The sequence below is a fragment of the Magallana gigas genome, chromosome 1 (assembly GCF_963853765.1).
Source record: "Magallana gigas chromosome 1, xbMagGiga1.1, whole genome shotgun sequence".
Lineage (NCBI taxonomy): Eukaryota > Metazoa > Mollusca > Bivalvia > Ostreida > Ostreidae > Magallana > Magallana gigas.
The window spans coordinates 72,517,964-72,540,743 of NC_088853.1; the positions used below are offsets into that span (position 1 = coordinate 72,517,964).

Below are 22,780 nucleotides of genomic sequence, written 5' to 3' on the forward strand. Positions count from 1 at the left end.
TACTAAGGTGCAATGGTTATGTTCTTACCAGAAGGTTTATGAATAGACAAGTTATATTAATGTATAGATGTTGTGTTGCTCTCAGAAGACTACCAATTGCCTTAGGTACCACTATTGATGTTAAGTTTCTCTCAGTGACATTATCAATAGACAAAAAATACTAATGTGTAGCTGTTTTATTTCACTCAATAGACAGTATTTAGAGGTCAGTGTACTGAATAATACCAGGTACTAAACAGGTGCTAAGTTGTTGGGTTGCTCTCAGTGGAAAGTTTGAATTGTGTCGGGTACGAATGTATGACTGTTTTGTTGTTCTTAGTAGACCGTACCAATAGCATTGGATACTTGGTATCAATTGCATCATCATTTGCCTTGAGTACTGTTATAAAACTGGATTGTACAACTGTTCAGTTGCTTTTAGTTTAGCTACCAATTGGTTTGGTTCTTTAGAATAAGGTTATGTTGCTCTCAGTTGACCATATCGATGGCTTAGGGTTCTGATGTATTACTATTATGTTGCTCTCAAAGGACAGTGTGAATCGTATTGTGTAACATATGTGTAACTTACGTGTTTCTCTGATTAGACGGTATCAATTGCATGAGTTACTGTTTTACAATTGGTAGCTCCTCTAATGACATTTGATCAAAAGGCTAGATTAATTATTGAAAACTATTGTGTAAATCCTAGTGAACTGTATCATTGCCTAGTGATTCACATCATTAGCCTAGTGTACTACTGTACAATTATTATGTTTCTCTCAGAGGACCTTATCAATAAGCTAGGGTATCATGCATAACATAATATGGTTTTCTTAGGTGAACATATGTTTAGCCTACTGTACTAAGGTGCAATGGTTATGTTCTTACCAGAAGGTTTATGAATAGACAAGTTATATTAATGTATAGATGTTGTGTTGCTCTCAGAAGACTACCAATTGCCTTAGGTACCACTATTGATGTTAAGTTTCTCTCAGTGACATTATCAATAGACAAAAAATACTAATGTGTAGCTGTTTTATTTCACTCAATAGACAGTATTTAGAGGTCAGTGTACTGAATAATACCAGGTACTAAACAGGTGCTAAGTTGTTGGGTTGCTCTCAGTGGAAAGTTTGAATTGTGTCGGGTACGAATGTTTGACTGTTTTATTGTTCTTAGTAGGCCGTACCAATAGCATTGGATACTTGGTATCAACTGCATCATCATTTGCCTTGAGTACTGTTATGAAGCTGGATTGTACAACTGTTCAGTTGCTTTTAGTATAGCTACCAATTGGTTTGGTTCTTTAGAATAATGTTGTGTTGCTCTCAGTTGACCATATCGATGGCTTAGGGTTCTGATGTATTACTTTTATGTTGCTCTCAAAGGACAGTGTGAGTCGTATTGTGTAACATGTGTACGGTAACTTACGTGTTTCTCTGATTAGACGGTATCAATTGCCTGAGTTACTGTTGTACAATTGGTAGCTCTTCTAATGACATTTGATCAAAAGGCTAGATTACTTATTGAAAACTGTTGTGTAAATCCTTGTGAACTGTATCATTGCCTAAGATGTTATTATGAAATGCCATGTTGGTCTCATTGGATGATAGAAATTTGTTCTTAGTGATTCACACTAATAGCCTAGTGTACTATTGTACAATTATTATGTTTCTCTCAGAGGACCTTATCAATAAGCTAGGGTATCATGCATAACATAATATGGTGTTCCTAGGTGAACATATGTTTAGCCTACTGTATTAATTAAGGTGCAATGGTTATGTTCTTACCAGAAGGTTTATGAATAGACAAGTTATATTAATGTATAGATGTTGTGTTGCTCTCAGAAGACTACCAATTGCCTTAGGTACCACTATTGATGTTAAGTTTCTCTCAGTGACATCAATAGACAAAAAATGCTAATGTGTAGCTGTTTTATTTCACTCAATAGACAGTATTCATAGGTCAGTGTACTGAATAATACCAGGTAAATAGGTGCTAAGTTGTTGGGTTGCTCTCAGTGGAAAGTTTGAATTGTGTCGGGTACGAATGTTTGACTGTTTTGTTGTTCTTAGTAGACCGTACCAATAGCATTGGATACTTGGTATCAACTGCATCATCATTTGCCTTGAGTACTGTTATAAAACTGGATTGTACAACTGCTCAGTTGCTTTTAGTTGAGCTACCAATAGGTTTGGTTCTTTAGAATAATGTTATGTTGCTCTCAGTTGACCATATCGATGGCTTAGGGTTCTGATGTATTACTATTATGTTGCTCTCAAAGGACAGTGTGAATCGTATTGTGTAACATATGTTTTAACTTACGTGTTTCTCTGATTAGACGGTATCAATTGCCTGAGTTACTGTTGTACAATTGGTAGCTCTTCCAATGACATTTGATCAAAAGGCTAGATTACTTATTGAAAACTGTTGTGTAAATCCTAGTGAACTGTATCATTGCCTAAGATGTTATTATGAAATGCCATGTTGGTCTCATTGGATGATAGGAATTTGTTCTTAGTGATTCACATCAATAGCCTAGTGTACTATTGTACAATTATTATGTTTCTCTCAGAGGACCTTATCAATAAGCTAGGGTATCATGCATAACATAATATTGTTTTTTTTAGGTGAACATATGTTTAGCCTACTGTACTAAGGTGCAATGGTTATGTTCTTACCAGAAGGTTTATGAATAGACAAGTTATATTAATGTATAGATGTTTTGTTGCTCTCAGAAGACTACCAATTGCCTTAGGTACCACTATTGATGTTAAGTTTCTCTCAGTGACATTATCAATAGACAAAAAATACTAATGTGTAGCTGTTTTATTTCACTCAATAGACAGTATTCATAGGTCAGTGTACTGAATAATACCAGGTAAATAGGTGCTAAGTTGTTGGGTTGCTCTCAGTGGAAAGTTTGAATTGTGTCCGGTACGAATGTTTGACTGTTCTGTTGTTCTTAGTAGACCGTACCAATAGCATTGGATACTGTGTATCAACTGCATCATCATTTGCCTTGAGTACTGTTATGAAGCTGGATTGTACAACTGTTCAGTTGCTTTTAGTATAGCTACCAATTGGTTTGGTTCTTTAGAATAATGTTGTGTTGCTCTCAGTTGACCATATCGATGGCTTAGGGTTCTGATGTATTACTTTTATGTTGCTCTCAAAGGACAGTGTGAGTCGTATTGTGTAACATGTGTACGGTTACTTACGTGTTTCTCTGATTAGACGGTATCAATTGCCTGAGTTACTGTTGTACAATTGGTAGCTCTTCCAATGACATTTGATCAAAAGGCTAGATTACTTATTTAAAATTGTTGTGTTAATCCTAGTGAACTCTATCATTGCCTAAGATGTTATTATGAAATGCCATGTTGGTGTCATTGGATGATAGGAATTTGTTCTTAGTGATTCACATCAATAGCCTAGTGTACTATTGTACAATTATTATGTTTCTCTCAGAGGACCTTATCAATAAGCTAGGGTATCATGCATAACATAATATGGATTTCTTAGGTGAACATATGTTCAGTTTACTGTACTAAGGTGCAATGGTTATGTTCTTACCAGAAGGTTTATGAATAGACAAGTTATATTAATGTATAGATGTTGTGTTGCTCTCAGAAGACTACCAATTGCCTTAGGTACCACTATTGATGTTAAGTTTCTCTCAGTGACATTATCAATAGACAAAAAATGCTAATGTGTAGCTGTTTTATTTCACTCAATAGACAGTATTCATAGGTCAGTGTACTGAATAATACCAGGTAAATAGGTGCTAAGTTGTTGGGTTGCTCTCAGTGGAAAGTTTGAATTGTGTCGGGTACGAATGTATGGCTGTTTTGTTGTTCTTAGTACACCGTACCAATAGCATTGGATACTTGGTATCAACTGCATCATCATTTGCCTTGAGTACTGTTATAAACCTTGATTGTGCGACTGTTCAGTTGCTTTAAGTATAGCTACCAATTGGTTTGGTTCCATAGAATAATGTTGTGTTGCTCTCAGTTGACCATATCGATGGCTTAGGGTTCTGATGTATTACTATTATGTTGCTCTCAAAGGACAGTGTGAATCGTATTGTGTAACATATGTGTAACTTACGTGTTTCTCTGATTAGACGGTATCAATTGCCTAAGTTACTGTTGTACAATTGGTAGCTCTTCCAATGACATTTGATCAAAAGGCTAGATTACTTATTTAAAATTGTTGTGTTAATCCTAGTGAACTGTATCATTGCCTAAGATGTTATTATGAAATGCCATGTTGGTCTCATTGGATGATAGGAATTTGTTCTTAGTGATTCACATCAATAGCCTAGTGTACTATTGTACAATTATTATGTTTCTCTCAGAGGACCTTATCAATAAGCTAGGGTATCATGCATAACATAATATGGTGTTCCTAGGTGAACATATGTTTAGCCTACTGTATTAATTAAGGTGCAATGGTTATGTTCTTACCAGAAGGTTTATGAATAGACAAGTTATATTAATGTATAGATGTTGTGTTGCTCTCAGAAGACTACCAATTGCCTTAGGTACCACTATTGATGTTAAGTTTCTCTCAGTGACATTATCAATAGACAAAAAATGCTAATGTGTAGCTGTTTTATTTCACTCAATAGACAGTATTCATAGGTCAGTGTACTGAATAATACCAGGTAAATAGGTGCTAAGTTGTTGGGTTGCTCTCAGTGGAAAGTTTGAATTGTGTCGGGTACGAATGTTTGACTGTTTTGTTGTTCTTAGTAGACCGTACCAATAGCATTGGATACTTGGTATCAACTGCATCATCATTTGCCTTGAGTACTGTTATAAAACTGGATTGTACAACTGCTCAGTTGCTTTTAGTTGAGCTACCAATAGGTTTGGTTCTTTAGAATAATGTTATGTTGCTCTCAGTTGACCATATCGATGGCTTAGGGTTCTGATGTATTACTATTATGTTGCTCTCAAAGGACAGTGTGAATCGTATTGTGTAACATATGTTTTAACTTACGTGTTTCTCTGATTAGACGGTATCAATTGCCTGAGTTACTGTTGTACAATTGGTAGCTCTTCCAATGACATTTGATCAAAAGGCTAGATTACTTATTGAAAACTGTTTTGTAAATCCTAGTGAACTGTATCATTGCCTAAGATGTTATTATGAAATGCCATGTTGGTCTCATTGGATGATAGGAATTTGTTCTTAGTGATTCACATCAATAGCCTAGTGTACTATTGTACAATTATTATGTTTCTCTCAGAGGACCTTATCAATAAGCTAGGGTATCATGCATAACATAATATGGTTTTCTTAGGTGAACATATGTTTAGCCTACTGTACTAAGGTGCAATGGTTATGTTCTTACCAGAAGGTTTATGAATAGACAAGTTATATTAATGTATAGATGTTTTGTTGCTCTCAGAAGACTACCAATTGCCTTAGGTACCACTATTGATGTTAAGTTTCTCTCAGTGACATTATCAATAGACAAAAAATACTAATGTGTAGCTGTTTTATTTCACTCAATAGACAGTATTCATAGGTCAGTGTACTGAATAATACCAGGTAAATAGGTGCTAAGTTGTTGGGTTGCTCTCAGTGGAAAGTTTGAATTGTGTCGGGTACGAATGTTTGACTGTTCTGTTGTTCTTAGTAGACCGTACCAATAGCATTGGATACTGTGTATCAACTGCATCATCATTTGCCTTGAGTACTGTTATGAAGCTGGATTGTACAACTGTTCAGTTGCTTTTAGTATAGCTACCAATTGGTTTGGTTCTTTAGAATAATGTTGTGTTGCTCTCAGTTGACCATATCGATGGCTAAGGGTTCTGATGTATTACTTTTATGTTGCTCTCAAAGGACAGTGTGAGTCGTATTGTGTAACATGTGTACGGTTACTTACGTGTTTCTCTGATTAGACGGTATCAATTGCCTGAGTTACTGTTGTACAATTGGTAGCTCTTCCAATGACATTTGATCAAAAGGCTAGATTACTTATTTAAAATTGTTGTGTTAATCCTAGTGAACTGTATCATTGCCTAAGATGTTATTATGAAATGCCATGTTGGTGTCATTGGATGATAGGAATTTGTTCTTAGTGATTCACATCAATAGCCTAGTGTACTATTGTACAATTATTATGTTTCTCTCAGAGGACCTTATCAATAAGCTAGGGTATCATGCATAACATAATATGGATTTCTTAGGTGAACATATGTTCAGTTTACTGTACTAAGGTGCAATGGTTATGTTCTTACCAGAAGGTTTATGAATAGACAAGTTATATTAATGTATAGATGTTGTGTTGCTCTCAGAAGACTACCAATTGCCTTAGGTACCACTATTGATGTTAAGTTTCTCTCAGTGACATTATCAATAGACAAAAAATGCTAATGTGTAGCTGTTTTATTTCACTCAATAGACAGTATTCATAGGTCAGTGTACTGAATAATACCAGGTAAATAGGTGCTAAGTTGTTGGGTTGCTCTCAGTGGAAAGTTTGAATTGTGTCGGGTACGAATGTATGGCTGTTTTGTTGTTCTTAGTACACCGTACCAATAGCATTGGATACTTGGTATCAACTGCATCATCATTTGCCTTGAGTACTGTTATAAACCTTGATTGTGCGACTGTTCAGTTGCTTTAAGTATAGCTACCAATTGGTTTGGTTCCATAGAATAATGTTGTGTTGCTCTCAGTTGACCATATCGATGGCTTAGGGTTCTGATGTATTACTATTATGTTGCTCTCAAAGGACAGTGTGAATCGTATTGTGTAACATATGTGTAACTTACGTGTTTCTCTGATTAGACGGTATCAATTGCCTAAGTTACTGTTGTACAATTGGTAGCTCTTCCAATGACATTTGATCAAAAGGCTAGATTACTTATTTAAGATTGTTGTGTTAATCCTAGTGAACTGTATCATTGCCTAAGATGTTATTATGAAATGCCATGTTGGTCTCATTGGATGATAGGAATTTGTTCTTAGTGATTCACATCAATAGCCTAGTGTACTATTGTACAATTATTATGTTTCTCTCAGAGGACCTTATCAATAAGCTAGGGTATCATGCATAACATAATATGGTGTTCCTAGGTGAACATATGTTTAGCCTACTGTATTAATTAAGGTGCAATGGTTATGTTCTTACCAGAAGGTTTATGAATAGACAAGTTATATTAATGTATAGATGTTGTGTTGCTCTCAGAAGACTACCAATTGCCTTAGGTACCACTATTGATGTTAAGTTTCTCTCAGTGACATCAATAGACAAAAAATGCTAATGTGTAGCTGTTTTATTTCACTCAATAGACAGTATTCATAGGTCAGTGTACTGAATAATACCAGGTAAATAGGTGCTAAGTTGTTGGGTTGCTCTCAGTGGAAAGTTTGAATTGTGTCGGGTACGAATGTTTGACTGTTTTGTTGTTCTTAGTAGACCGTACCAATAGCATTGGATACTTGGTATCAACTGCATCATCATTTGCCTTGAGTACTGTTATAAAACTGGATTGTACAACTGCTCAGTTGCTTTTAGTTGAGCTACCAATAGGTTTGGTTCTTTAGAATAATGTTATGTTGCTCTCAGTTGACCATATCGATGGCTTAGGGTTCTGATGTATTACTATTATGTTGCTCTCAAAGGACAGTGTGAATCGTATTGTGTAACATATGCTTTAACTTACATGTTTCTCTGATTAGACGGTATCAATTGCCTGAGTTACTGTTGTACAATTGGTAGCTCTTCCAATGACATTTGATCAAAAGGCTAGATTACTTATTGAAAACTGTTTTGTAAATCCTAGTGAACTGTATCATTGCCTAAGATGTTATTATGAAATGCCATGTTGGTCTCATTGGATGATAGGAATTTGTTCTTAGTGATTCACATCAATAGCCTAGTGTACTATTGTACAATTATTATGTTTCTCTCAGAGGACCTTATCAATAAGCTAGGGTATCATGCATAACATAATATGGTTTTCTTAGGTGAACATATGTTTAGCCTACTGTACTAAGGTGCAATGGTTATGTTCTTACCAGAAGGTTTATGAATAGACAAGTTATATTAATGTATAGATGTTTTGTTGCTCTCAGAAGACTACCAATTGCCTTAGGTACCACTATTGATGTTAAGTTTCTCTCAGTGACATTATCAATAGACAAAAAATACTAATGTGTAGCTGTTTTATTTCACTCAATAGACAGTATTCATAGGTCAGTGTACTGAATAATACCAGGTAAATAGGTGCTAAGTTGTTGGGTTGCTCTCAGTGGAAAGTTTGAATTGTGTCGGGTACGAATGTTTGACTGTTCTGTTGTTCTTAGTAGACCGTACCAATAGCATTGGATACTGTGTATCAACTGCATCATCATTTGCCTTGAGTACTGTTATGAAGCTGGATTGTACAACTGTTCAGTTGCTTTTAGTATAGCTACCAATTGGTTTGGTTCTTTAGAATAATGTTGTGTTGCTCTCAGTTGACCATATCGATGGCTTAGGGTTCTGATGTATTACTTTTATGTTGCTCTCAAAGGACAGTGTGAGTCGTATTGTGTAACATGTGTACGGTTACTTACGTGTTTCTCTGATTAGACGGTATCAATTGCCTGAGTTACTGTTGTACAATTGGTAGCTCTTCCAATGACATTTGATCAAAAGGCTAGATTACTTATTTAAAATTGTTGTGTTAATCCTAGTGAACTGTATCATTGCCTAAGATGTTATTATGAAATGCCATGTTGGTGTCATTGGATGATAGGAATTTGTTCTTAGTGATTCACATCAATAGCCTAGTGTACTATTGTACAATTATTATGTTTCTCTCAGAGGACCTTATCAATAAGCTAGGGTATCATGCATAACATAATATGGATTTCTTAGGTGAACATATGTTCAGTTTACTGTACTAAGGTGCAATGGTTATGTTCTTACCAGAAGGTTTATGAATAGACAAGTTATATTAATGTATAGATGTTGTGTTGCTCTCAGAAGACTACCAATTGCCTTAGGTACCACTATTGATGTTAAGTTTCTCTCAGTGACATTATCAATAGACAAAAAATGCTAATGTGTAGCTGTTTTATTTCACTCAATAGACAGTATTCATAGGTCAGTGTACTGAATAATACCAGGTAAATAGGTGCTAAGTTGTTGGGTTGCTCTCAGTGGAAAGTTTGAATTGTGTCGGGTACGAATGTATGGCTGTTTTGTTGTTCTTAGTACACCGTACCAATAGCATTGGATACTTGGTATCAACTGCATCATCATTTGCCTTGAGTACTGTTATAAACCTTGATTGTACGACTGTTCAGTTGCTTTAAGTATAGCTACCAATTGGTTTGGTTCCATAGAATAATGTTGTGTTGCTCTCAGTTGACCATATCGATGGCTTAGGGTTCTGATGTATTACTATTATGTTGCTCTCAAAGGACAGTGTGAATCGTATTGTGTAACATATGTGTAACTTACGTGTTTCTCTGATTAGACGGTATCAATTGCCTAAGTTACTGTTGTACAATTGGTAGCTCTTCCAATGACATTTGATCAAAAGGCTAGATTACTTATTTAAAATTGTTGTGTTAATCCTAGTGAACTGTATCATTGCCTAAGATGTTATTATGAAATGCCATGTTGGTGTCATTGGATGATAGGAATTTGTTCTTAGTGATTCACATCAATAGCCTAGTGTACTATTGTACAATTATTATGTTTCTCTCAGAGGACCTTATCAATAAGCTAGGGTATCATGCATAACATAATATGGTTTTCTTAGCTGAACATATGTTTAGCCTACTGTACTAAGGTGCAATGGTTATGTTCTTACCAGAAGGTTTATGAATAGACAAGTTACCGGTATATTAATGTATAGATGTTGTGTTGCTCTCAGAAGACTACCAATTGCCTTAGGTACCACTATTGATGTTAAGTTTCTCTCAGTGACATTATCAATAGACAAAAAATACTAATGTGTAGCTGTTTTATTTCACTCAATAGACAGTATTCATAGGTCAGTGTACTGAATAATACCAGGTAAATAGGTGCTAAGTTGTTGGGTTGCTCTCAGTGGAAAGTATGAATTGTTTCGGGTACTAATGTATGACTGTTTTGTTGCTCTTAGTAGACCGTACCAATAGCATTGGATACTGTGTATCAACTGCATCATCATTTGCCTTGAGTACTGTTATGAAACTGGATTGTACAACTGTTCAGTTGCTTTAAGTATAGCTACCAATTGGTTTGGTTCTTTAGAATAATGTTGTGTTGCTCTCAGTTGACCATATCGATGGCTTAGGGTTCTGATGTATTACTATTATGTTGCTCTCAAAGGACAGTGTGAATCGTATTGTGTAACATATGTGTAACTTACGTGTTTCTCTGATTAGACGGTATCAATTGCCTAAGTTACTGTTGTACAATTGGTAGCTCTTCCAATGACATTTGATCAAAAGGCTAGATTACTTATTTAAAATTGTTGTGTTAATCCTAGTGAACTGTATCATTGCCTAAGATGTTATTATGAAATGCCATGTTGGTGTCATTAGATGATAGGAATTTGTTCTTAGTGATTCACATCAATAGCCTAGTGTACTATTGTACAATTATTATGTTTCTCTCAGAGGACCTTATCAATAAGCTAGGGTATCATGCATAACATAATATGGTTTTCTTAGCTGAACATATGTTTAGCCTACTGTACTAAGGTGCAATGGTTATGTTCTTACCAGAAGGTTTATGAATAGACAAGTTATATTAATGTATAGATGTTGTGTTGCTCTCAGAAGACTACCAATTGCCTTAGGTACCACTATTGATGTTAAGTTTCTCTCAGTGACATTATCAATAGACAAAAAATACTAATGTGTAGCTGTTTTATTTCACTCAATAGACAGTATTCATAGGTCAGTGTACTGAATAATACCAGGTAAATAGGTGCTAAGTTAATGGGTTGCTCTCAGTGGAAAGTATGAATTGTTTCGGGTACTAATGTATGACTGTTTTGTTGCTCTTAGTAGACCGTACCAATAGCATTGGATACTGTGTATCAACTGCATCATCATTTGCCTTGAGTACTGTTATGAAACTGGATTGTACAACTGTTCAGTTGCTTTTAGTATAGCTACCGATGGCCTTGGTTCTTTAGAATAATGTTGTGTTGCTCTCAGTTGACCATATCGATGGCTTAGGGTTCTGATGTATTACTATTATGTTTGTCTCAAAGGACAGTGTGAATCGTATTGTGTAACATATGTTTTAACTTGCGTGTTTCTCTGATTAGACGGTATCAATTGCCTGAGTTACTGTTGTACAATTGGTAGCTCTTCCAATGACATTTGATCAAAAGGCTAGATTACTTATTTAAAATTGTTGTGTTAATCCTAGTGAACTGTATCATTGCCTAAGATGTTATTATGAAATGCCATGTTGGTCTCATTGGATGATAGGAATTTGTTCTTAGTGATTCACATCAATAGCCTAGTGTACTATTGTACAATTATTATGTTTCTCTCAGAGGACCTTATCAATAAGCTAGGGTATCATGCATAACATAATATGGTTTTCTTAGGTGAACATATGTTAAGCCTACTGTACTAAGGTGCAATGGTTATGTTCTTACCAGCAGGTTTATGAATAGACAAGTTATATTAATGTTTAGATGTTGTGTTGCTCTCAGAAGACTACCAATTGCCTTAGGTACCACTATTGATGTTAAGTTTCTCTCAGTGACATTATCAATAGACAAAAAATGCTAATGTGTAGCTGTTTTATTTCACTCAATAGACAGTATTCATAGGTCAGTGTACTGAATAATACCAGGTAAATAGGTGCTAAGTTGTTGGGTTGCTCTTAGTGGAAAGTTTGAATTGTGTCCGGTACGAATGTATGGCTGTTTTGTTGTTCTTAGTAGACCGTACCAATAGCATTGGATACTTGGTTTCAACTGCATCATCATTTGCCTTGAGTACTGTTATAAAACTTGATTGTACGACTGTTCAGTTGCTTTAAGTATAGCTACCAATTTGTTTGGTTCTATAGAATAATGTTGTGTTGCTCTCAGTTGACCATATCGATGGCTTAGGGTTCTGATGTATTACTATTATGTTGCTCTCAAAGGACAGTGTGAATCGTATTGTGTAACATATGTGTAACTTACGTGTTTCTCTGATTAGACGGTATCAATTGCCTAAGTTACTGTTGTACAATTGGTAGCTCTTCCAATGACATTTGATCAAAAGGCTAGATTACTTATTTAAAATTGTTGTGTTAATCCTAGTGAACTGTATCATTGCCTAAGATGTTATTATGAAATGCCATGTTGGTGTCATTGGATGATAGGAATTTGTTCTTAGTGATTCACATCAATAGCCTAGTGTACTATTGTACAATTATTATGTTTCTCTCAGAGGACCTTATCAATAAGCTAGGGTATCATGCATAACATAATATGGTTTTCTTAGCTGAACATATGTTTAGCCTACTGTACTAAGGTGCAATGGTTATGTTCTTACCAGCAGGTTTATGAATAGACAAGTTATATTAATGTATAGATGTTGTGTTGCTCTCAGAAGACTACCAATTGCCTTAGGTACCACTATTGATGTTAAATTTCTCTCAGTGACATCAATAGACAAAAAATGCTAATGTGTAGCTGTTTTATTTCACTCAATAGACAGTATTCATAGGTCAGTGTACTGAATAATACCAGGTAAATAGGTGCTAAGTTGTTGGGTTGCTCTCAGTGGAAAGTTTGAATTGTGTCGGGTACGAATGTTTGACTGTTTTGTTGTTCTTAGTAGACCGTACCAATAGCATTGGATACTTGGTATCAACTGCATCATCATTTGCCTTGAGTACTGTTATAAAACTGGATTGTACAACTGCTCAGTTGCTTTTAGTTGAGCTACCAATAGGTTTGGTTCTTTAGAATAATGTTATGTTGCTCTCAGTTGACCATATCGATGGCTTAGGGTTCTGATGTATTACTATTATGTTGCTCTCAAAGGACAGTGTGAATCGTATTGTGTAACATATGTTTTAACTTACGTGTTTCTCTGATTAGACGGTATCAATTGCCTGAGTTACTGTTGTACAATTGGTAGCTCTTCCAATGACATTTGATCAAAAGGCTAGATTACTTATTGAAAACTGTTGTGTAAATCCTAGTGAACTGTATCATTGCCTAAGATGTTATTATGAAATGCCATGTTGGTCTCATTGGATGATAGGAATTTGTTCTTAGTGATTCACATCAATAGCCTAGTGTACTATTGTACAATTATTATGTTTCTCTCAGAGGACCTTATCAATAAGCTAGGGTATCATGCATAACATAATATTGTTTTTTTTAGGTGAACATATGTTTAGCGTACTGTACTAAGGTGCAATGGGTATGTTCTTACCAGAAGGTTTATGAATAGACAAGTTATATTAATGTATAGATGTTTTGTTGCTCTCAGAAGACTACCAATTGCCTTAGGTACCACTATTGATGTTAAGTTTCTCTCAGTGACATTATCAATAGACAAAAAATACTAATGTGTAGCTGTTTTATTTCACTCAATAGACAGTATTCATAGGTCAGTGTACTGAATAATACCAGGTAAATAGGTGCTAAGTTGTTGGGTTGCTCTCAGTGGAAAGTTTGAATTGTGTCGGGTACGAATGTTTGACTGTTCTGTTGTTCTTAGTAGACCGTACCAATAGCATTGGATACTGTGTATCAACTGCATCATCATTTGCCTTGAGTACTGTTATAAAACTGGATTGTACAACTGCTCAGTTGCTTTTAATTGAGCTACCAATAGGTTTGGTTCTTTAGAATAATGTTATGTTGCTCTCAGTTGACCATATCGATGGCTTAGGGTTCTGATGTATTACTATTATGTTGCTCTCAAAGGACAGTGTGAATCGTATTGTGTAACATATGTTTTAACTTACGTGTTTCTCTGATTAGACGGTATCAATTGCCTGAGTTACTGTTGTACAATTGGTAGCTCCTCCAATGACATTTGATCAAAAGGCTAGATTATCTATTTAAAATTGTTGTGTTTATCGTTGTGAACTGTATCATTGCCTAAGATGTTATTATGAAATGCCATGTTGGTCTCATTGGATGATAGGAATTTGTTCTTAGTGATTCACATCAATAGCCTAGTGTACTATTGTACAATTATTATGTTTCTCTCAGAGGACCTTATCAATAAGCTAGGGTATCATGCATAAGATAATTTGGTTTTCTTAGGTGAACATATGTTTAGCCTACTGTACTAAGGTGCAATGGTTATGTTCTTACCAGAGGGTTTATGAATAGACAAGTTATATTAATGTATAGATGTTGTGTTGCTCTCAGAAGACTACCAATTGCCTTAGGTACCACTATTGATGTTAAGTTTCTCTCAGTGACATTATCAATAGACAAAAAATGCTAATGTGTAGCTGTTTTATTTCACTCAATAGACAGTATTCATAGGTCAGTGTACTGAATAATACCAGGTAAATAGGTGCTAAGTTGTTGGGTTGCTCTCAGTGGAAAGTTTGAATTGTGTCGGGTACGAATGTTTGGCTGTTTTATTGTTCTTAGTAGACCGTACCAATAGCATTGGATACTGTGTATCAACTGCATCATCATTTGCCTTGAGTACTGTTATGAAACTGGATTGTACAACTGTTCAGTTGCTTTTAGTATAGCTACCGATGGCCTTGGTTCTTTAGAATAATGTTGTGTTGCTCTCAGTTGACCATATCGATGGCTTAGGGTTCTGATGTATTACTATTATGTTGTTCTCAAAGGACAGTGTGAATCGTATTGTGTAACATATGTGTAACTTACGTGTTTCTCTGATTAGACGGTATCAATTGCCCGAGTTACTGTTGTACAATTGGTAGCTCCTCCAATGACATTTGATCAAAAGGCTAGATTACTTATATAAAATTATTGTGTTTATCCTTGTGAACTGTATCATTGCCTAAGATGTTATTATGAAATGCCATGTTGGTCTCATTGGATGATAGGAATTTGTTCTTAGTGATTCACATCAATAGCCTAGTGTACTATTGTACAATTATTATGTTTCTCTCAGAGGACCTTATCAATAAGCTAGGGTATCATGCATAAGATAATTTGGTTTTCTTAGGTGAACATATGTTTAGCCTACTGTACTAAGGTGCAATGGTTATGTTCTTACCAGAGGGTTTATGAATAGACAAGTTATATTAATGTATAGATGTTGTGTTGCTCTCAGAAGACTACCAATTGCCTTAGGTACCACTATTGATGTTAAGTTTCTCTCAGTGACATTATCAATAGACAAAAAATGCTAATGTGTAGCTGTTTTATTTCACTCAATAGACAGTATTCATAGGTCAGTGTACTGAATAATACCAGGTAAATAGGTGCTAAGTTGTTGGGTTGCTCTCAGTGGAAAGTTTGAATTGTGTCGGGTACGAATGTATGGCTGTTTTATTGTTCTTAGTAGACCGTACCAATAGCATTGGATACTTGGTATCAACTGCATCATCATTTGCCTTGAGTACTGTTATGAAACTGGATTGTACAACTGTTCAGTTGCTTTTAGTATAGCTACCGATGGCCTTGGTTCTTTAGAATAATGTTGTGTTGCTCTCAGTTGACCATATCGATGGCTTAGGGTTCTGATGTATTACTATTATGTTGTTCTCAAAGGACAGTGTGAATCGTATTGTGTAACATATGTGTAACTTACGTGTTTCTCTGATTAGACGGTATCAATTGCCCGAGTTACTGTTGTACAATTGGTAGCTCCTCCAATGACATTTGATCAAAAGGCTAGATTACTTATATAAAATTATTGTGTTTATCCTTGTGAACTGTATCATTGCCTAAGATGTTATTATGAAATGCCATGTTGGTCTCATTGGATGATAGGAATTTGTTCTTAGTGATTCACATCAATAGCCTAGTGTACTATTGTACAATTATTATGTTTCTCTCAGAGGACCTTATCAATAAGCTAGGGTATCATGCATAAGATAATTTGGTTTTCTTAGGTGAACATATGTTTAGCCTACTGTACTAAGGTGCAATGGTTATGTTCTTACCAGAGGGTTTATGAATAGACAAGTTATATTAATGTATAGATGTTGTGTTGCTCTCAGAAGACTACCAATTGCCTTAGGTACCACTATTGATGTTAAGTTTCTCTCAGTGACATTATCAATAGACAAAAAATGCTAATGTGTAGCTGTTTTATTTCACTCAATAGACAGTATTCATAGGTCAGTGTACTGAATAATACCAGGTAAATAGGTGCTAAGTTGTTGGGTTGCTCTCAGTGGAAAGTTTGAATTGTGTCGGGTACGAATGTTTGGCTGTTTTATTGTTCTTAGTAGACCGTACCAATAGCATTGGATACTGTGTATCAACTGCATCATCATTTGCCTTGAGTACTGTTATGAAACTGGATTGTACAACTGTTCAGTTGCTTTTAGTATAGCTACTGATGGCCTTGGTTCTTTAGAATAATGTTGTGTTGCTCTCAGTTGACCATATCGATGGCTTAGGGTTCTGATGTATTACTATTATGTTGTTCTCAAAGGACAGTGTGAATCGTATTGTGTAACATATGTGTAACTTACGTGTTTCTCTGATTAGACGGTATCAATTGCCTGAGTTACTGTTGTACAATTGGTAGCTCCTCCAATGACATTTGATCAAAAGGCTAGATTACTTATATAAAATTATTGTGTTTATCCTTGTGAACTGTATCATTGCCCAAGATGTTATTATGAAATGCCATGTTGGTCTCATTGGATGATAGGAATTTGTTCTTAGTGATTCACATCAATAGCCTAGTGTACTATTGTACAATTATTATGTTTCTCTCAGAGGACCTTATCAATAAGCTAGGGTATCATGCATAACATAATATGGATTTCTTAGGTGAACATATGTTCAGTTTACTGTACTAAGGTGCAATGGTTATGTTCTTACCAGAAGGTTTATGAATAGACAAGTTATATTAATGTATAGATGTTGTGTTGCTCTCAGAAGACTACCAATTGCCTTAGGTACCACTATTGATGTTAACTTTCTCTCAGTGACATTATCAATAGACAAAAAATACTAATGTGTAGCTGTTTTATTTCACTCAATAGACAGTATTCATAAGTCAGTGTACTGATTAATACCAAGTAAATAGGTGCTAAGTTGTTGGGTTGCTTTCATACGATATTGAGGTATAATATGATATTGGTTTATATGATATATTATCATATCGCATAAAATTGTATTATTTTTAATTGTGATATATATTATTGTATCATGATACAATATGTATAATCTTATATTGTATTATATAATTTTTATACTTTTTCACATGACATTGTATCATTTGATATGATACATTGTTGTATTGAATTATATTGGTTCATATGATATAATATAATTTTATGTATCAAATATTACACAGTGTCATACAATACAATATTTTACGAAAAGATACAATATAGTATTATATGATTCACTGTTATGATGTATTATGTAATATGATATTGTATTATGTGATCAAATACAATAATGTATAACAGAATACAATTTCATATAATATGTTGCAATATCATATCTCATCATTGTTTATTACGGTATTTTATTGTAGTATATGATATTGTTTGTAAGTATGATAGGATGCAGTATTTAATTTGATATTATTGTATTGATTAACATAATTTTATGAACATATGATTAATATCATACAATTTTTTGAACAGATGATATACGATATTGTGTCCAACAGAATCCAGGAATATCCAAGATCATAAGGTATGATTTTCATATGATATGATAAAGGTGGTCTCATAAAAGTGATGCCTCATTAGGTGATGCCTCGTCTTAGTGAGCTTTTTAATCTGTGGTTATCTATGTTTATTAATCCTAGTGAACTATAGATATTATAATGAAATGCCATGTTGGTCCCATTGGATGATATGAGTGTTTCTGTATACTAATGAAATCATGTTGTTCTTAGTGATTCATATCAATAACCTTGTGTACTTTTGTTTAATTATTATGTTTCTCTTAGAGGACCATATCAATAAGCTAGGGTGTCGTGCATAACATAATACGGTGTTCTTAGGTGAACATATGATTAGCTTACTGTTCTAAGGTACAATGGTTATGTATCGTGCATATAAGCATTGAATGGTTTTTTTTTTTGGATTTGTCGGTCCTATGACACACCAATGCGAGCAAACAAATTATATTTATATTGATTTTATTTTTTATTTTATTAATGGTCGTAGTTTTAAAATTTGCGCCTTTACTAGCAGGTGTTGGTAATTGATGGAAGAGCCAAAAAATCAGCTGTTGTGAAATGGGAAATATAGTGCTAAAAAATGTTATGATGAAAGATTTTTTTTTTTTGAGAAATGCTATATTTAATCGCAAAAGTTTGAATTCAATAACAATACATGAGTATTTTCCAACAAGATGATTTATTCATTAAGAATAAACATTATCAACACGTAACAATACAGTAAGCACAACTGAGTAAAACGAAATGTGCTCTCCCTGAAGTTTGCATTATTGAAAAACCCAGCTGTTGGATTAATGTTTTGCATGTTCATGTTAACTGTTTTCAATGTTGCTGGCATGGAGGACGATGATGTGGCTGTGGAATTTGACGATATGAGAGTTGTGGTCTCATGTGCCGATGGTGATGGTAAGTTTTCAAGTAGAGCCTGATTTTCATGGGTTCGTGGTGGCAAGTTCGAGAACCTGGTCGACAGCGGTGGAAGAGCTACGATCGTAAAAGGGGATGAAGATGCAGACGCCATCGCAGAATGCTTTTTTTTTTTGCTTAGAGGAGAGCGATCTGTTATATGACCTCATTGAACTCTCATTCTTTTGGTTCGACATGAACATGATATGTCGTGCTTCAAATCCCTGATCATTAAGGTAAGTGTTTGCAGTGGCCCGTAAACAGTGGGATGTGTATTTATGCTCCACACCAGCAGCAAAGCAAATCTCCCCGAGAGACTTGTTGAAAGTGCGCTTTGGCAGGGGTTTTGCTGAATACCAAATATCAGAATGAACTCTCTCTTATATGTATTGGTTGAAAAGATTTGTAGCATTTGAATCAGTTTTTGACATCAGTAACTTTAAGAGATAAACATGACAGCAGTTTTCATTATCAGTTGCGTACATTCTCTTGTCTGTATGGCTGTCATCCGCATCTGCACCACCTTGATGATTATTTTGTAATGTTTTGTGTTGTAATGCAGCATATTGGCCAGTTTCATCTGTGCAGAAGACAAAGCTGTTATGATTAAACTTATGGTGGAACTCTAAACCTCTGGTAATAAAATTGATGGACAGAAAGTACCATACAGCATGGCGCAAAACCACTGGTGATGATGTGGCACCTTGGAGGTATTTTTAAATCTTCTGCAGATCATGTATCTCGATAATATCAAGTCAGGTTCGCTCTTTAAAGAAACCATCCAAGATTCCATTGGCTGTTCTGAACTCCTTGTCATGGACTATATTTACATCTTTCTGAATGTCAGCAAGATGGCGATTTATTGCTCCTTTGATATTGATCAAAGTATTTTTGTGGTACAAAGGCTAAACATCATCATCAACTTTTTCTTTGGGCCTGGCTTCACAATAAAATCACGAGAGATGACTGGCAAGAGTTGACACATTTGCTGTTTGCAGGTCTAATGTTGCAGCATTAGTACAGAACCATAGATCTCCATGTTCCAATCTAAAAGGAGTGAGTTGTGTTTTAGAGACTGACATTGTGTAACGTTTGGGGGTCTTGTGTTTGGTTGTGTAAATTCTGCAACAAATCTTGACCCTTAAAGATTTTTATACAAATGTCAAATTGCTGCAAACACATTTACCTTGAAAAATCCCCATGCTGTATTTCTTTTTGTTGATTTTGCTTGCCTGGAGTCTTTCAATTTCTCTATTTCCTCATTTGTAACAGTTTTGAATCTCTGTGGAAAATGTGGTTTGTTTTCATTACTTCAGTTTTGATTTTTAGCTCACCTGAGCTGAAAGCTCAAGTGAGCTATTCTGATCACATTGTGTCCATCGTCCGTCTGTCCGTCTTTTAACTTTTAACATTTTGAACTTCTTTTGTAAAACCGCTTCGCCAATTTCAACCAAAATTGGCACAAACCATCCTTATGGGAAGGCATGTATAAATTGCAGAAATGAAAGACCGATCTTTATTCAAAGGGGAGAAACCTCAAAACTGTAGAAAAAGAGAGTGCATTTTTAAAATTTTTGAAATAATGTTGTTTTTAGTGAATCATATCAATAGCCTAGTGCACTATTTTACAATTATTATGTTTCTCTCAGTGGACCATATCAATAAGCTAGGTCGTCATGGTGAACATAGGAAAAGCTAAGTTTACTATGGTACAATGGTTATGTTCTTACCAGAAAGCGAATATCAAGAGGTAAGTTATACTAATGTACAGCTGCTGTGTTGCTTTCAAGAGACTACTACCAGTAACCTAGGGTACTAATTTTGATGTTAAGTTGCTCTCAGTGACAGTATCAATAGCCAAAAATACTAATTTGTAGCTGTTATTTTTCACCCAATAGAGCTATCCATAGCCAAGGGTACAGATTAATACCAGGTATATACCTGTTAAGTTCCTTTCAGTGGACTAAAGCAATAACCCAGTGTACTTATTAATATTTGGAATGATGCTTCTATATAGACAGTTTCAATCGCCTGAGGTTCTGGTGCATAGCTGTTGAGTTGCTTTCAGTGAAAAGCATGAATTGTGTCGGGTACTAATGTATAACTGGTTTTTTAGCTCACTTGAGCTGAAAGCTCATGTGAGCTATTCTGATCACATTTTGTCTGTTGCTTGTCTGTCTGTAAACTTTTCATATTTTCAACATCTTCTCCAGAAGCACTGGGCCAATTTCAACGAAACTTGGCACAGAGCATTATTAGGCAAAGGGGATACAAAGTTGTGAAAACTAAGGACCACCCTTTTTTTTCAAGAGGAGATAATAAGGAGTTATTGAAAAAATTTAAGAACTTTTCAAAAATCTTCTTCTCAAAAACCAATTGGCCAGGAAAGCTAAAACTTGTGTGGAAGCATACTAAGGTAGTATAGATTATGAAAATCATGACCTTTTAGGGATAGGGTGGGGCCACAATGGTGGGTCAAATTTTTTCATAGGAATATATTGAGTAAATCTTTAAAAATCTTCCTCTCAGAAACTAACCAGTCAGGAAAATTTGTGTGGAAGCATCCTAAGGTAGCAAGGGATAGTTTCGGATAAAGTACCCGTCAATATTTTTGTAAAATTGAAAGTTGCTGTACTTGAAGGCTTATGAGTGTTGCTAAAATTCATGAAATGATTTTTAATGATTTTCATTAGTTGGAGGGGTGTCTCTTGTTGAGATTGATATGCAATATGTAGGCCACATATGTTAGGTACATGAGAATCAGAAGTTAAATGCAAAACCCGCGGCTATGACTGTTGTGTTGACTTTACACAGTGAAATTACAAGTTACAGATGGGAGGTAAAATTACACGAAAAGAAGGTGGATTGGACATTGTCAACTATACACCGATAAGTTTCTGACATGTTATGGTGCAACATGCACGCGGTACGGAATGTCAACCCTTTGCAGGGAATTAGTTGGGGGAGGTCTAAAAAGCTGAAAAATTAGCAAAATATGAAAGGGTTAAAAGCTAATAAAAACCAGTATGTAGAGAATTTTACAGGTTTTGACTAGTGATTTTCTTCAGAAATTGGTGATTGGCCTTATAAAGAGTGAATTAAAGTTATTTTACCTGAATGGGAACTGAGGAAATTCTAGTTACAGAGTTCCGAAGACATGCATCCCCTGGCTGCAATGAATTGTATAAAAAAAACTGTCCTGTGCCACCTTCAAGACAACATGGTATTTTCAGATTTTTCATTTTAGTGTAATTTTGAGTGGATTTTGTACCATAAGTAATATATTTTGTGAAAATGGATGAATTTTTTGGCTGTAGATGTCATTACATGATTTATTAGCAAAAATATTCAAGGGGAGTAACTCCCTCTTAAATGTGTAGAATGACCACCACTAGAGTAAATTGGATTAGAGAGTAGGTATTTCATACCCTGGTGCGATTAATAGGCTTCAGTTAATTAATGAGATAAGAATAAATACTTTAAAACAGTTTTGATCAATTGAATCATTAAATTTATGAATTTGCAGCCATTTCACTGTCTGATTTTATGAAATAACAGTAAGCCACCTGACTTATATGACCAAATTATTTTAAAACAGCATATTTTTATTTCAACTGAACTTTACATGTAGACAGATGCAGTTATCAAATTATACAATATGTCAAAAAAATCAAGTTTTTGCTCCTTCCTATCCATAAATGATATTTTAGATGTATTTATACAGAATTGAAAAAGCCATCCCCTCTTTCCAGTTGACTCCATCACCATTACATGTAGGATATGTAAATGTACATTTGACCTTGAAATAACATCTGTATGATAATTACTCTTGAAATGAACAAAAAACAACATATTTGTACCGTTTCATTGTATATATGCATCAAAAATGTAGAAAAATTTGAACATTTTTCATGGAATTCTCATCCGTCCCAGGTACCCAGGTGTGGTTGAATTTCATTTTAATTAAAGGCAGACATCACACATGTAGGTCTTACTATTTTAGCAAAGTTAAAAGGAGAAGCCAGAATATATAAGATATCCACTAAATATGATTGTAGGCTTACTTTTTCATGAAAACAAGAAATCAGATGTAGGGCGG

The 22,780-nt window shown here is 34.9% G+C and overlaps 1 long non-coding RNA gene across 1 annotated transcript; it reads right to left on the minus strand.

Moving 5' to 3' along the window:
• Positions 1–18,435: 18,435 nt before the first annotated feature.
• LOC136272685 (uncharacterized) lies at positions 18,436–19,965 on the minus strand. Its single transcript, XR_010710698.1, has 2 exons — positions 19,868–19,965; positions 18,436–19,728 (listed from the first exon to the last, which is right to left on the minus strand). It is a non-coding gene; the product is annotated as an uncharacterized lncRNA (long non-coding RNA).
• Positions 19,966–22,780: the final 2,815 nt, after the last annotated feature.